Source organism: Parambassis ranga, chromosome 15 (genome assembly GCF_900634625.1).
Source record: "Parambassis ranga chromosome 15, fParRan2.1, whole genome shotgun sequence".
Taxonomy (NCBI): Eukaryota; Metazoa; Chordata; class Actinopteri; family Ambassidae; genus Parambassis; species Parambassis ranga.
In genome coordinates, this window is record NC_041035.1 from 8,429,567 (window position 1) to 8,446,128 (window position 16,562).

A 16,562-nucleotide genomic window follows, 5' to 3' on the forward strand; every position below is an offset into this window, starting at 1 on the left:
GTAAGATTTCATGCTTTGTTTAAGATAATCAGTGGCATCACAGCACCTACTGTAAAGACTCAGTGTCTTACTGTAACACAGGTGTTGAGGTCACTTTAAAAGCCTCACATTTCCCAGAAGTCAACTTTTCAGGAACTAAGTGATGCAGGCCTGTTTTTTTTTTTTTACTTCACCAGCATGTTGTTTACTCTGTATTTTAAGTATCAGATTTTAATTTATGTTCAGTGAAATGTGACTTCATATTACCCTCTGCTGCAGCAGCTCAGAAAGCATACATGCTTTTGAACTATGTCTCAGAAGTCTGCTGCTCATTTCCATATTATCACCTTCATACAATGTGATGTCTGTGGCAGAGGGAGGGCTTACCACTTTTCTGTGTATTTGGCTGTGATAAAGTCAGACACACAGGCAGCACAGACACAAGGGTGCTACACCGGACCCCACAAAAGCAGGAAATGATAATGTCAACAAAGCACAGGGGTGGCACAGCTGCTGGGAATAAAACATGGCATTTTTATATTATATACATTTAGATTGTATTATTGTCTTGATCTTGTTTGCTTTCTGGCACTTCAAAAATATTGTATATATATATTTGTATAAAATTTTAGGTGCAGAAACTATCCCAATCTAACTGTAGTTAAAATAGTAAAGATTAGAAAGTACAGGCTCCTAAATAGTCTTACAGTTTAACTCCTTATAGCCCTGGATCAGTAGTGTGACCTGACTGAACCCAGGGGTCAGACTGACGAATCGTTTTTTGTATGACACTGCTTGGCAGCAGCCTTAAACAATTTCCCTCTGGGATTACTAAAGTATCTAAAATAAAAAAATAAATAAATGGTAGCTTGTTTGACATCACGCCCACCTAACAACACCTTACAGGCTGATCTGCAGTCAGCTGACAGTTTGTCAAGCATAGATTCAACTAAACTACAACTACTTTGTGTAGTTGTGTAACCAATTACCCTTTATGCAACCCATGTTGTTTTGTATAACAGCATCTATTATAGTTCCCTGTCTTCATAATGTTTTCAGCCAGCAAAGTGTGACAGAAATAAATTGTGAAAAAAAGTTTTATTTATGCTCCTGTTTTTGCACTTCACATCCGAAGAAAAACACTGCATTAGTGTTGATACAGACAACACTCTCTGATCTCCTGTTTATAATTTAATTAAAATTTCTTTCTTTGTAAAGTATAAATATGTCAGGGGCGTTGGAATATCTGTGTCAAACGATGACAGTGTTTTTGGACAAGATCAGTTTCTTGAAAATGAGAATTCAAATGACACACATGCAGATTTTTATCATGTTGTTGTATCTGGATTTCACCTCTTGTTTACAATATTAGAATCCGACCATGCATGCTCAGTCTTGCAGTTTCCACTTGTTAGTCCGATGTTCACATGCTTTTTTCAGAGGAACTGTACTGATATGAAAACTACAGCAGCCCGTTGTTCTGCCTGTCAAAGCTCAGTGGACATCGGAGCCTCGTTTTGACTCGTGACTTTGGGTTTGGTTCAGTCTGTTGCAGCAGCATGGTGTTTGTGTATCAGAAAATAAGCCGCGAGTCATTGTGATTTGTTATATATATATATATTGTTTTATTCACATGAAGTCTCACTACACTCACTGCCCGATTATATGCTACCTGTTGGGTAAAACATACACATGCTTCCATACATTTCATACATTTGCTGTTTTTTTCTCTCTTCCTGGTGTGAGATCTTACATCTCTGAAATTCCTTACATCTGTTCAATATTTCCCATAATTAGGTCAATATTCTTCTCTCTTTTTATGCATTTACATTAAACTAAGTATAATGACAGGATCTAATATTTATATTTAAACTGCCTGTTTAAATTGGTTCTCTAACGTGTCATTTCCACTTTTCTATTTATAGTATGATGGTGGAAATACATTGAATTTCAAAGTGTTAAAGCTCTGTGTCCCTCCTGCAGGGTTGTGTGCTGTGTTTGTGCTGTAGGACGTAACTATGATGATTCCCTGTGTGCTGCCATTGCAAGCAGCACTCTGTCTCTGCATTCATATTGACATCACTGAGCCAAACCTTCACGCAGCATTTGATTTTGTCCTCCTCTGCTAGGGGCACAGCAAAATCTCCCACTCTGCCGCCTCAGATGCAGAACAGTGAGGCACATTAAAGTCTGTGGAACAGGCAGGACGATCACTGACACAAATAAATAAGAAAACGGTGTCGGTAAACAGCAGCATGGTGACCTGCTCTGTAACAGTAATTGCTTTTTTATCTGTTCCAGTGCTTCGTTAATTTATGAGGTTGAACCTCTTTATGCATCAGCATCACAAGGGACTAGACTTTAGACATTACTGCTGTGATTATAGCTATCTACTGAAGTCATTTGACCCAAGTATGAATGTTGATTTTATTGTTGTTCTCAGTTGGATCTCTGTCCAGTATGAGAGGTGCAGTTTTGTCCTTATAAAGTACCAGCGTTTTTTGACATGCCGACATACACCAAAGACACTGAAAGCTCATGGTGTCAGATCAGCTTCTATATGTTGACACATATATCTTACATAATTTGCTGCTGCACTATTTTGCCCGTGTGTTCAGTTTATTCTGTGTGATCAGCTTTTTTGATGTTTCCATTTGGGTCCAGAGTTCAGTAAAGATAATATTGTTGGCAGCAGCAGGTGTAAACAAAGACATTATCAGCTCAGAGATGGTCCAGTTTCCCTGGAATCTTTGACTGTGCTCATCACTGCTCACTCTCCATTGAAGGTCTTTGTTTGTAGGAATCATTGCTGTGACCTGTACAGGCACCTCAGCTGAAATGTAAATATACTTCTGACTGTAAATTGCATACTGAGAACTGAAGTATATTGATTCTGGATTTTCCCTGTACTCCTCGCCTCAGCCACTCACTGATATTAAACCTCTCACTTCCTTTTTGAAGCCGCTTTGTTTACCAGCCAGCATGCTATTTTTACAGGAGGCTTCAGCACACACACATAAACACAGACGCACAATGTACCTTAGAAAAAGTTCTATCAAAGCATGTGTCTAGATTAGAACCACTCATCACATCACTGACTGTGCATCTTGGGGGTTTGGAGTATATGCATTTCTTGTATAATCTTGAGTTTCATGGATGAGATTAGATTAGGATTACAGGATGAACTAAAGGGAAACATATCATGGTTAATAAAGGATTCATTTGTAGGACAGCAAATTTTAATTATCTAAAATTATCAATCTAAAAGCAGGTTTAACTCAGCTCTGTTTTAACCAGCTCTGACGTGACGTTTATGGTACATGTTTAATTAACAGTAAGTCCCAAAGGAAGCATTCTTTGTGTAGTGTGACATTTGATGTTTATTGTGTGCATGGAAATATCTCCACAAACAGCTATTTATACAATCAGAAATAAAAGGACATTTATTCTTTTATTTACATGATTATATAACAACAAGCGGGAAAGGCCTGGAAATATGAAGCTTGTGTGCATTGTATTGTATTTATTTGATATTAGTATTAGTCGATACTAGCCCAGAAATGACAGAATGTCCAGATATTGTCAGATGGCCAGATAACACACGTGTTGCTGAGTCTGGTCATAAGTCTAGTGAACAGTGCATGCACATAAAGCAGATGTTTCCCAGGAGGCTGGTTTGGTCCCTCACTGGAAATGTTACTTTTTTAAAGCACTTCATGACCTGTCACAAACGGCACTTCACTTTCATTTTCACATTGATTGTTTTCATGTGAGAGCTTGTTTTTTAATTATTAAACTCTTACTGCATATTTTACACGCCATATTCTTCTGTGAACAACACATTTGTGACACACCATAGTCTCTGTAGCCTCTGTGTACAGTGGCAGGGACACAGAGCTGACACTAACGTACCATCAATTATCCTGTGTCTGTATTTAAACTGCTTTCAGTCTGTATGGTTAGCCCTGGCTCAACACTCCGGCCGTGGTTTAACCTGTTGGTTCACCTTCCATGTGAAGAGTGGAGATGAGAATTCTGGTGTTGCTTTAGCTCTCGGTTAAACCACAGTGACATTTGTGTAATACAGAAGATTTTACATGTGGGTGTGGAGAGCATGAGCATGAAGAGTTTCAGCTTAAAGGCATCTTTTTACTATGTGAAAATATTTGTAATACCATTTAAAAATGTACATCTTAAGGGCACATATACACTGAACACAAGTAACCGTGAGCTATGTGCATTGACAGTTTTAGCAAAAGAACCAATAAGTCCTGATTTGTATAATTTGTATTTCTGTCGTCTTGAGATCGATACAGTGTAATGACTTGGGATGTGTGACATGCAGCCGGGTGTGTGTGCACAATAGATGTTTTATTACCTGACAGTCTGTTTGCAACAGCATGGCACAAAAACCAATGGGAGAGAGTGAGTATATAAGACAGGAAGAACACTGGGTTTTTTTTCTTCTGTGCTAAAAAATAAACATGCAGAGGAGACACGTAATAAACAGGAAGGTGGATTTTACTGCTACAAGAACATACAAGATTTAATGGGGACGACAACATGCACAGACATATTTTGAATATGTTTTATTTTGCAGCAATGTAATTTTTTGATCAATACAGCATTAGTTTTAGTATGAATCCTTAAAGAAAAACTGCAGCCGCACAAGAATCAAGGTGCACGCTGGAAACAGAGGAGGAAAAGTTAATTATAACACTGACAGGAATTTAAATAAGTTTTTAAAAATAAGATGAGGGAGATTAAAAGTTGACCACCCACAACAGATCTTTTACCTTCTCTCTATTTCACACACACACACACACACACAGACATTCATGTTTAGTCAAAACTCTGCCCACACGAAAGGCTCTTTGCATCTGTCTGCTGTGTGTGGGATGCTTTTCAGACATTGCCTCATGTTTCAAAAACACATGTGGATGATGAGTGAGAAAATCTGAGCACTTGGTGACCCTGACTCTAAAACCAGAGTTCATGACTGTAAAGCATATTTAAAAGCAAGGAGGTTAAATTAAATGTGAACCATTTTACACAGTAAATGCTTTATGATAGCAGTCCACAGTAATTGACACCTGATCATGTAGTGTCTGTCGGCTGCTGAACAGTTTCCATAGTGGGTTGTTGTTGTTAACGGTCTACTTGAGGCCCTCACTGACATGGATGCCCAGGAACTTAAAGCTGGAAACCTCTCCACTTCCTCTCACCCTATTTCAGGCATCTGGAGCTTCTTCTAGTTTATAATGAGCTCCTTTGTCTTTTTGATGATCAGCTGTTATTAGCACACCACCACACAGTCAGTCAGTCACTGCGCTTCATCTCTTTAGGCAGTTTTGTCGCCATTTGAGATGAGTCCCACCTTGTGCTGCTCCTGTCATAGTGGAGGAGATGTGGGAGCCCAGTGAGAGTGTTCATACAGCAATAGTCTGTTTATTTGGATACATGTTCTGTTGAAAATCACAGATTTAATGGATCGGTGTAGTTGAACAAAGGGATGCTCCATAAAACATGTGTGTTACATATGATCATACAACAAGTTGTAAGCCCACTCATCCAGCATCCTTCAGTGGTTAACATGTGAGAAAGTTGGCCTCTCTGTACAAACAGAATATTTAATGCAGTCGAAGGATCAGATTCGTTTTCCCAGAGAAAGTGTGTATGTAAATGTTTTTAGCCGGAGTGTTTTGTTATTTTTAGCAGCGGTTCGTGCACACGTGAACGATGAATGCAGCTCTTTCCGAACAGAAACGGATATTTCACAGTAACCGGGTGCTGCATGTGCCTCCACACGTTGCACCATTCATAGAGAGACATTTATGAGTCACCCGAAAGGAGTGTGATATCATATAATATAGTAAATTGTAGCACTAAATAAAGAGTTCTTATCGATCTTTTATTTGAAACCATTAGAAATGTCAGTATTCACTCCAGGGTTTTCAGTTTCCTGGATAAATTTTGTTTATTTTAAAACAAAAGGCAGCTGTGGAATGACACCTACAGTATGTGCTGAATGATACAATATGATCAGCGTGACTGAGGCAATATTTGCGACACTTTATCTGCCTCTATTTATCTGCTTGTTTTGAAACATTACATTTTCAGGACTCTGATTTTGTTTGTGGTTTTTAAAATGGGGATTTTTTTCTTTGTTTTGCAGGGCACAGGAATCAGAAAGCATCGCAGCGCAGGACTATCAGGCTGGTTTCCACCACATCCACCCTTCCTAATGAGCGGTGGGGAAATCACCTCTGCAAAGTAGGAGTTTATATGTACTGTACTGTCTGATCAGTGGATTGTTGTTGCTGTCTTCACAGGGATAGGATTATGCTGCTGTCATTCAGACTTGTACGTATGTGTAAAAGTTGTTCTTAGGCCTGTCTCACACCTTATTTTACTGAAAGCTGATAATTTCCCTTCAAATTTCTCCCATATATTTTTCCAACATCATTTTGAGTCTCATTTAGCTATAATGCATTGTAATGAAAATTACTAGTTGCATTTACAGATATATTTTGCATCTTATGGTCACCTTATTGCATCTAAAATGGACCCATTGCAGCTTTGTGTCATCATGCAATTTTGGATCACTTAAGTCCTTTCTTGTGATTAACTGAATATATGTATGTGAAATTTTAAGAAATTTCCTCCAGGTGATCTTATGATGCTACTTTCAAAAGGATGAGAAAGACCTACAATACTAAACCAAACGGGACTTCTTGTCAACATTGTCACCAGTGCAGAGACATTAAAAGTCCCCCAACAAAGTCAGACGTGTGCAGAGACTGATACAGACGCACAGTGTTTCTGTGTTTCTGACAAACTAGAGCAACTGCAGCGTAGATCAGATATATGACATTAGAAAATTAAGAATTGGAGCATGAACATCTCTTCCTGCACACTGTATCACCTGGTCTCTGATCAGTCCTATTACTAATCTATATTCTCATCAGAACCATGAACTCAGCCCTGCAAACAAACAATCCAAACATCTCACTGCAGCGTATTTTTCTAATGCTGCTTGACAGATGGCAAGTGCCGCAGCTGCAGCTCAGATTAATTAGCTGAAGTGGAGTCCTTCCATTTATCAAAGGCCAATTGATCAATGTTGTAAATGTCATGGCGTCAGATGGTGTGAAAATGTCTCGCCATGGAAGTTTGTACATTATAGTGCTGAGAGTATGAGTGGGAGTGCAGACTTTGGAGCTTCATAGGTGCATTTATATCTTGTAAATATCAAGACAAATAATCCAATACATGCAGTTTTATGTGTGGATGGTGCAACTTGATGTCTCCTAAATCTGATTATCTCTCTGTTTTTTGGCTGACCAGTAAGTGTCTAACAGGTCTCATGCTTATTTAAGTCTGCTCAAGTTGTTCAACAGTTTGTGTGTCTGTCTGTGAAGACACTTGCTGGAGCACCTAGTCAAATGTAATAGGCTCATTGTCTTTTACTTTCAGGTTAAATTTACTGGGGGTTCAGCAGCCATGGTGTCGCTGTGGCCGTGTAAATAAAGCCACTGAATGATCGGCTTGAGCTGCAGACAGCCAGCTGGAGACACTGGTGCTGCTGCTGCTGTTTTGTGATTGTAAATGTGACACAGGAGACTGTTTGCTGATGACCGTGTTGATGCGTTCTGACTGGCAGATTTTTCATGCCCTTTATTTACACAGCCACACGAGGGCGCATAGTTATGACGCATTTCTCTTCCTGATGAGGATGGGCTAATATATTTCCGTATTAGTGTTGATCTGTTTTTAATTAGTAGTAGTGTTTCCTTCTGCTACTCTTGACACTCTCATAATTGTCTACAAGAGTCACAACAGAAAAGATTACATTTGTCATTGTTTGCAGGTTTTTGTGTGTAATAACAATACTTAATAATGATGTAATGGGGGTTTTAGTGGGGTGCAGACCCCTGGGGTTTGGTTGCTACTGTGGTTTTACCCCTTTAAATTGAAAACTGACTGCTGACCTTTGTTTTGTCTGACAACCTCATAATTTAATGAACTGACTGTTTGCAGTGGAGGTGCGTGACAGCAGTTGCAGCCTGGTTGTGTGTGTGTGTGTGTGTGTGTGTGTGTGTGTGTGTGTGTGTGTGTGTGTGTGTGTGAAAAAGAGAGAATGTGAGTGGAAACAGTTATGTTTCCATCACTTAAGAGGGCATTACATTGTCTTACACTCACTTCCTGGAGGTTTTACCACAATGTGCCCCCCCCCTCACTCTGACTTTCAACTCGTTGATCTTCACTCTGAAATTAGTGAATTTATCTTTTTTCAGGAATTTACTTCTCTCCTCAAAGGATAATGTCTGCAACATTACTCTTAAGCAGCACATGGTAACCGTCTTTGTCTAAAGTCTTGTGCAGTTTCTGGACTTGTTTTGACAGCTGTGTGTGTGTACGTGCTAAAGCAGATGACAATTTGTGGTAAATGTCCACACTCTTCCTCTGTTTTGGTCTCTCTTTGCCTGAGCCATCTTATCTCTATGTCCATCTCTGCCGTCAGCAACTCCTGTTGTGTAATAAAAGAGCAGATAGAGAAGTCTAGCAGAAAATAAATCAATCACTCTGACTCCACCTCAGTATAGTGTAGCTGCATTCATTTACAGACTCTGAATTAGGACTTTTCCTGCTCCAAACTTTTTCTGATTAACATGAGGAATATGCGACTCGAGATTACAACACCCACCCTCCTGCCTGTTCACTGTCAGCAATCAACAGCACTTACATGTTGAGAGATGACATAGTTTTTAAATTTTTTTTAACTGCCCACAGCCTTATGTCTTTTTAATTACAGTTTGTCAACAATGAAAAATAAGCTTTTAGAAATGAGTCGTTGTTTTCAAAGCTCTGAACACACAGTGTTAAGTGTGGTTTGTCTGTGCTGCTGTAGACGGCTCTTTCTTCATTTGATCGCAATAGTTCAGTAAGTCAACTTTAATGTTGATTTGTTTTGATGTGCATGTTATTAAGATGGGCTTCTGTAAGCTCTGAAAGCGTATCTGCAAAAAAAAGAAAGAAAAATTGTAAATGCTTGTCCAGTGAAGATATTTCAAGTCATGCTGGCATGGATTGTGGATTATGGACATTAAATTATGGTTAATAAATCATATGTAAATTGTGATAAATTCACTTTCTGTTTATAAAAACAGGCATGAATCCTTTACAGTTTCTCCTGTCATTAACTGGCCTTCAATAAGAAAAAGTGAAGTAATATGTTTGATTATTTATTTATTATTTTGCTAAAGAACTGTTTGCGTTGAACCACAGATTTATTGCCAGCCACAGACTGAAGGTAGTGTTGTGTCAGGGGGATGATTTATCCATCACAGATGTCCCTCATCATCACCTTTGATCTTCAGCCAATACATACAGCTGCTGTTAAGTTGTCTTAAACCTGCTCAACACTGATGCAGGTTTCCACTCCATCAAAAAGGACAACGAGACAATACACAGGCTAATCCATCAAAGTGGTCCCTCTCCTTTCACCAGTAATGAATAGACTGATTCAGGAGAGAAATCCCATGGCATAACCCCTGATCTTTACCCAGTCTGCAATTTGTACCAGCACTCACTGGTGCATGTAATAAATGAGCAAAAAGGAGCTGTTACACAATTAGATTATCATGAGATGAGGAGAATTACTAATTCCATTAGTAAGTAATGTCATGCATTATTATTATTGTTACACATTTGTTGTTTTGCAGTGTCATTTCATACCTTGTATGACGTAAGTGTCTTTACGTCTAATCATCCTTAATCTCATAAAGACATAAATGCACTCTGACAGTTGTTTATCACTCCTCTGTCACACTGGCCTAATTTTGTTTTTTTTTTGTTTGTTCACTTACAAACATAAAACACTAGAGGCACAGCTATATTTTCCCTTAGATCAACCTTACTCTTTTTTTTACATGGAGCAGACACATGCAGAGATGAGATGCTGTGAAACATCTAAACCGAGTCCTGCTCAGTTTTCCAGCTTTGAGAGAGCTAAATGCAGATCCACTTTATCAAAGAGGGAAGATGAAGCAAAGTCATCCATCAGACTGGTTAATCTGGTCCTGTCCATTCAGTAAATTATTCATTATAGTCATACGTCATTGTCCAGGGAGTATAGATGACTGTAGTGAATGGGCTTTCACATCATTTTATCTTGTTTTTCATGGCACTGTTTACTTTGGGGAAACTCATTGTGTTGCTGTGATTGTTGAAGCTCAGCATAGATCAGCAGACATACTTGACCTCATTTTGGTGCTTGTTGACCATAATATTAGCACTGAAAAGCCACTCATAGCGGAATCGAAACATATTATTACAGTGATATTGAGTCTGAAACTAAGTGGTGCTCCACTTAAAAAGGCCAGCCAGCTAATTTATCTCCTTAGCTCTTGAATGATTAACAGCCTCACCGAAGCTGAGAAATTTCAAGCTGTCCGACCTGTGCTTGGTGTAAAAGGTGTGAGGAGAGAGGCTGGGTTATAAATGGAAGACTGTAATTTGTCTTGTTGCACTTCTTACAAGCTCTTTAATCACAGTATCCACCTGTGGTACTTTAAGATGCCTAAAGACATCCATCTATGGAGAGAGCTGTCTTACTGATGGGTGTGTACAATGTATGTGTGTGTTCATGTGTTACTGTCTCGTCAACTAATCAGGTTTTGTCTGTTTTTGACCCATTGAAATCCAAATTGTGACTTGTAATGTGAACGCAGCCTTTTTGCAGTCTTCTCCCTGGACTGTACGCAAAGATGCACAAACCCATTATGATCTCACTCCCAGGTTTACAACTAACCTTCTAAAAATAAAACTTAATTGTGCATAATTATGAATTCCCTTTACTTATGCGTAATGTATTAGTATCTGGCTGTAAATGTGTTTATTTCTGCTGTAAATAACATGGAAGTCACTTTTGGAGGCAGCCTTATGGGTCTTATTTCTCACCCTGTAGGTTGCTGCTTGTTTTCTCTTTAGTTTTGAATAGTTCATTTTATTTAGTCATAGTTATTACAAGCTGTGCTGGAAAGTAACCACAATCTCAAATAAAATCTGCATTTTAAATGCTACAGTGTTTGCAGGAAAGTGAAGGCACATGGTCACCATTTATACATAGAATGAACATTATTACCATTATTCTGTTACCACGATGGAGTTAATAATAAACATTTCATGAAGTGTAAATGTCTGACCTGACTTTCATCTTTCCCACTGATGCACTAAGCTCAGGCGAGGAGGTCCTGCTGTCTGTAGTGCTGCCAAAACTGTACAAAACTTTTCTGTCCTACCACCAAGACAGAGCCCATACTTTACTTTAATCTGTTTAGACTGAGCAGACGGGGTCCAGCATGACTAAGCAAAGTGTGGTCAAATCAAAGAGACCCTAAGTTTCGGGAACTTTAATGGAGCCTGGCCCTGTTTAACCTTACTCTAATAATAGCACACACGTATTTATTTTGGCAGCTCTAAAATCAAAATCATGACAATTAGTGAAAAATACAAAAAGGAGTTTACAGGGCTGAAACATTTCACTGCATCCAGAGCAAACTATTATTTAGAATAACTATCATGATAGTGAAGTGTTTCATGTGTGTGTGGTGTAGAGAAAAAAAAACAGTTAATGCAGCTTTAAGAAATGAAAACATGTTTAAGGAGAAATAGAAAGAACACACTGAGTTAATAAGAGCGAGAAGATGATCTCTGGATTGAAACTTAGTGTGTATTTTTAGTCAAAATCACAGCCTGATGTTTCCTTTGTTTTCGTCAGTGTGTGTGTGTGTTTGTGTGTGTGTGTGTGTGTCCTGTCAGTCTGCAGCAGAGAGCGTCCACAGCATCTGGAATGAGAGCAGGAGGCAGCAGTGACGTCTGGAGAGAAATAACATACCTACATTTGCCCAGTTGCTTTTTGTCTAGACTTGTATTTCTGTTTGTAAAGGCAGTAATTATGCACTGTATGTGCACTGAAGTGTATTACAATTAGAAAAAAGTTGAGTCTCCTAAACTAAAGGCACTTCATGCAACAAAAACTGTGGGGCAAAAAAGCACCATGAGGACTGATATTTTGAATATTTGGCAGGTGTTATTTTATCATATTTATATGATCTGATCTGAACTTTTGTCAGACTTTATAATAAATCCATGAAGTAATGTACTACTATCACTCTCTCTCTCTCTCTATTATATACCTTGAAAAATAGGTCTCTGCTGTTGTTTCTAGAAGGGAGTGCCCATAAAGCGTGCACCTCCACCCTGCAGGCCTTCCTCTCAGACTTTACCCCTTCACCAGAAAAGTGCAGAGCAGAGTGCAGCCCCGTGAGACAGAAAACTGGGTCTCTGTGTCTTATACAAGCTCAACACACTGTGCTGAACTGTCAGATGGGTTTGTCCGCATTTTATCAGCTCTGAGTATTAAAGTGCAGAGGACATGTTCTCACCTCTGTCTCCAGAGGAAATACATGCTGATTCATTTACAGAAAAATTCCCCAAGGTTATTAGAAAAGAAGCAGAACTCTTAAGCCAACAGGCATGTATCTGACAAAGTGTCAAACTGATAACATGCTCCAGATTTTGATACATGACATGAACACATCTCGACTGAGCATTACCTCACGCAGGAAATCACTTCTTTGTATCTACGCTGTTATGTTTCCATTTTTAAATAGTAATGCACATGGGCACATTTATAACTATGAACAATTAAAGGTTATATTTTGTCGTCATCAGGTCTATTAATGCATTCAGTGTCATATCGTCATTTTTGTAAAGGTAAAGGTAAAGGTAAGTGGTTTTATGCTGTTTCCTGCATCCTAACGTTTTTGTCTGGTTCTGTTCCAGCTGAAATGTTGCTGAGTCATGACATCACCATCAGGAGGCGGGCAGCCCGGTGACCACAGGCACTGATGGGGAGAGGTATGTGGTTCTGTGGTCTGCAGCTGCTGATTCTTGGAGTTGCTTTGGGGAATAATTTGCTTGAATGTTGAAAGGAAGAACTAATTCCAGAAGTTTGAAGGGCCTGCTAGTAATATTTATTGTTACATGGCACCAGATGTCCATAAATCACCTGCAGGAAGTTTGAAATGGCCGTTGATTGTCCAGGTGTTGAGGTTTTTTGGGTTTGATTTCCTGCTTGAGGGATGTTTTGTCCCCACCCAATAAAGTCATGCAGTTGATGTTGAAATCCTGACTTGTGGTGGACACAGCTGGTAAAACACCAGTAAAACCATCCCACTGGAGTTAGTTGTATTGCACCTTTTATATACATAATTAACAACAAAACTAGCAGTGGAAACAGTCTTCAAATGGGCAACAGTGATGATTGACTCCCTGTGTCATTTATTTGACGATATATTTACACGGACTGTACCCAAAAAGTCTTCTTTACATTTATTATATTTGCATGAAAATCCACTGATTATGTCTGTTTAGGGTTAGTTTCAGCATTAGAGAGCAGGAGGCAATGCCACATCATTATTCCTACTGCACAGGCTGGTGCTGTATAACAACTGCAGCTGCCATGTTTAAAATAAGTTTGCTTTACTTTTTTGGGTCAGCCTTGTAGTGTCACAGTGCTCTGTACTTCATGAGCTCACGTTTTGTGAGTGAGTTTTGTGTTAGAAATATAAAGTGGTCAGGTGACAGCTGATCTGATGTAAGAGAGAAAACTTTGTGTTATTCAGGGGAAAATGTAAATCAGCACCTTGGATATGAGGGAGAGGTTTTTATATGTAACTGAGCAGAGATCAAGAGGAGAGGAAAAAGATGCTGAAATAAAGGCAGACTCTCTCTCTCTCTCTCTCTCTCTCTCTCTCTCTGTGTGTGTGTGTAGTTGAAAGACAGCGTGTGAACCAGCAGGACAAAGACTGAACAGGAAAGAGTGCGTGTGAAAGAGAGCAAGACAGAGTGACTCAGGGAGAGAGAGAAGGGGAGGGCAGATAATACTCGGTGCCTATAAAGCTTAGCAGGCTTCTTTTTTGGGACTTTAGCAGAAGTGAATCCTTTCTGTAAAATATGACAATCCACCAATAAAACCTCTTTAAACTGAGAAGGTGTCTGCTTGGTGTTTGTATGTTTGAAGGAGAAGACAGTTTGTGTTTAGATTGACATCTTTGCCGTTCACTGTCATGGATTCATATCATGATTCAACACTGTTTAGACAACAGTTATTTTTCCATATTATGCATTTATTTTCCATTAAAGTAACTAAACAGCTGCTTTAAACTTTACTTTTTTTTTTGGCCGGTGGATATTTCACCTTTTACCTTTTAGTGGATTGGTGGCCGGGGGTGCAGATGGTGCATTGTGAGATGAAATCACAACCTGAAAAGTTTATGACCATGTGTTGATATTGGATAATTACACATGTTAATCAGACACTGTGATTGAAGAGGGTCAAAGCAGAGGCGAGATAACAGTGTGTATGCTGTGTAATTCAGTGTGGTTTTATGTCTTGAAAATACAATGTCGTCACATATGTGGTTAATCAGCTGAAATTAATGCGTCTAAACTGTAAAGAGAATACTTTAAATATTAGCTCCTAAAGGAAAACGTCTGTAAATTGGTCCAGAGTTTGGTCTAGAGATTTTTTGTGATCAGAAGTTATTAAAATACAAAAGTACATCAAAGAAATAAAAGTTTCATCAGCCCAGGTAAATACAGATGACTATCAGATACCCACAAATGCCATTAAATGAGTCAGACTGTGCAGCCCGGTGCTGTTGTGTAGTTCTGCCACGGCCTGTGTTTGATCTGGTGATCTAAAACAAGATTACAGTCGATGTGTGTGTGTCAGTTGTAGAAACCAGGAAAGGTGGGTTAAATTTTGACATTTTGAACAGGTCAGGCCACACACCAGCAGCTGCATAAATGTCATCGCACGTCGTCAGTTTATTCCAGTCCAGCAAACAGTTGAAGAAGATCTCCAGCTGAAAGATGTGTTACTGATCCACTGATCTATTACACAATAAACTATAGGAAGGGTTAATGTGCACGTAAATATGAGTAACTGTGTTTAGTTACATGTAATTATGGGTAATCAGAATTATTTTTCTGCTTCCTCTCAGTTTAAAACTAACAGAAGCATAGTTGACACTGCTATTTATTATGTTAACTGAATTGCTTGCTGACTACACATGAACAGCTAGCCTGTTTACATAAGGGAAAAAAATGCAATTATTCCCATCCAACAAAGACAGATATCAAAATGAGTGGAAACATTTAAGAGTAAACCTGACTGAGAACCGCCACCTCTGTTTAAGTATGAGTGGCCGTACAAGACATAAGTCATTGGTTAACATATCCATTGTGTGAGAGTGAGGATATATGTGTGTGAGAGTGAGGATATATGTGTGAGAGAGTGAGGATATGTGTGTGTGTGTGAGTGAGGATGTGTGTGTGTGAGAGTGAGGATATATGTGTGTGAGTGAGTGAGGATATGTGTGTGTGTGAGTGAGGATATATGTGTGTGAGAGTGAGGATATATGTGTGAGAGAGTGAGGATATGTGTGTGTGTGTGAGTGAGGATATATGTGTGAGAGAGTGAGGATATGTGTGTGTGTGAGTGAGGATATGTGTGTGTGTGTGAGGATATATGTGTGAGAGAGTGAGGATATGTGTGTGAGAGTGAGGATATGTGTGTGAGAGTCTTGAAGAGGTGCTTCCTGTGCTCTGTGGCACCTGGATGTCTCAGAGTGGAACTGTTTTTCTTTGTCGGGCTGATTCACACGTGTCAGTTCCACCCTTTCCATGATCTCTCTCAATCTAAATGATTTAACACCTTTTTTTTTACATTTGTATAGTTGTTAGTTGACCTGTTGTGTACCGTAACTATTTTTTGATTAATGTATGCACATTGAAATAAAAGGCGTTATTTAGGGATTTTCTGTCACTGAAATGTTTCCCATTTTATTGTTGATTAAAATCTAAGTTTTGCTTTTATCTGTAACTGGGTGGACTATTTATAAAAAGTTTGTAAAGTAACTGTGACAAAGTCTGGTCTTGTTTGGCACATTACAGGTACCAGACTGTTCATCACCAGAACTCTGTTACATAAAAAAAGCAGCAATGGTATAAGAAACCTTGCAGAGTAGTAAAATTAAATGTTTCACAATTCATAACAACTCTGTTTCCTTTCCCTGCATGGTTTGTCTTTCTGCATTCATCCTTCATGATATAAACACCACAGGCTGGCTTACAGTGTGTGCAGCTCCGTCACTTTACTGCCTGAGGCCTCTCTGTTGTGCTGACTGAGAATACGCCTAGACATGTCCAAGAGTGACCTTACCACACACACACACACCCAAAACCGAACACACAATCACATTATATCTACATGCTGAGAGATACACACTCTTAGTGAGAATATACATGCTTCCATAAAGACACACACACAGTAATGAAGTGTGGTTAAAACCAGCTGCTCAGCTGCTTTACAGCTCAGATAAGACAGTCAGCCATGGACTCACTGTGTCCTCCGTGACACCCTGTGATGATAACTCCTGTGAGTTTCCACTTACACGTTCTTCCACAAATAATCTTTAAGGGTTGTTTCTACCAAGTGACAAGAACAAATC

The 16,562-nt window shown here is 39.1% G+C and overlaps 1 long non-coding RNA gene across 1 annotated transcript in view; it reads left to right on the plus strand.

Annotated features, from left to right (window-relative positions):
- LOC114447209 (uncharacterized) overlaps positions 1–14,035 on the plus strand; it is a 46,068-nt gene extending 32,033 nt beyond the window's left edge. Inside the window, exons 3-4 of the long non-coding RNA XR_003671819.1 lie at positions 6,155–6,252; positions 12,829–14,035. This is a non-coding gene — a long non-coding RNA (uncharacterized LOC114447209). The remainder of the gene's footprint in view (positions 1–6,154; positions 6,253–12,828) is intronic.
- Positions 14,036–16,562: the final 2,527 nt, after the last annotated feature.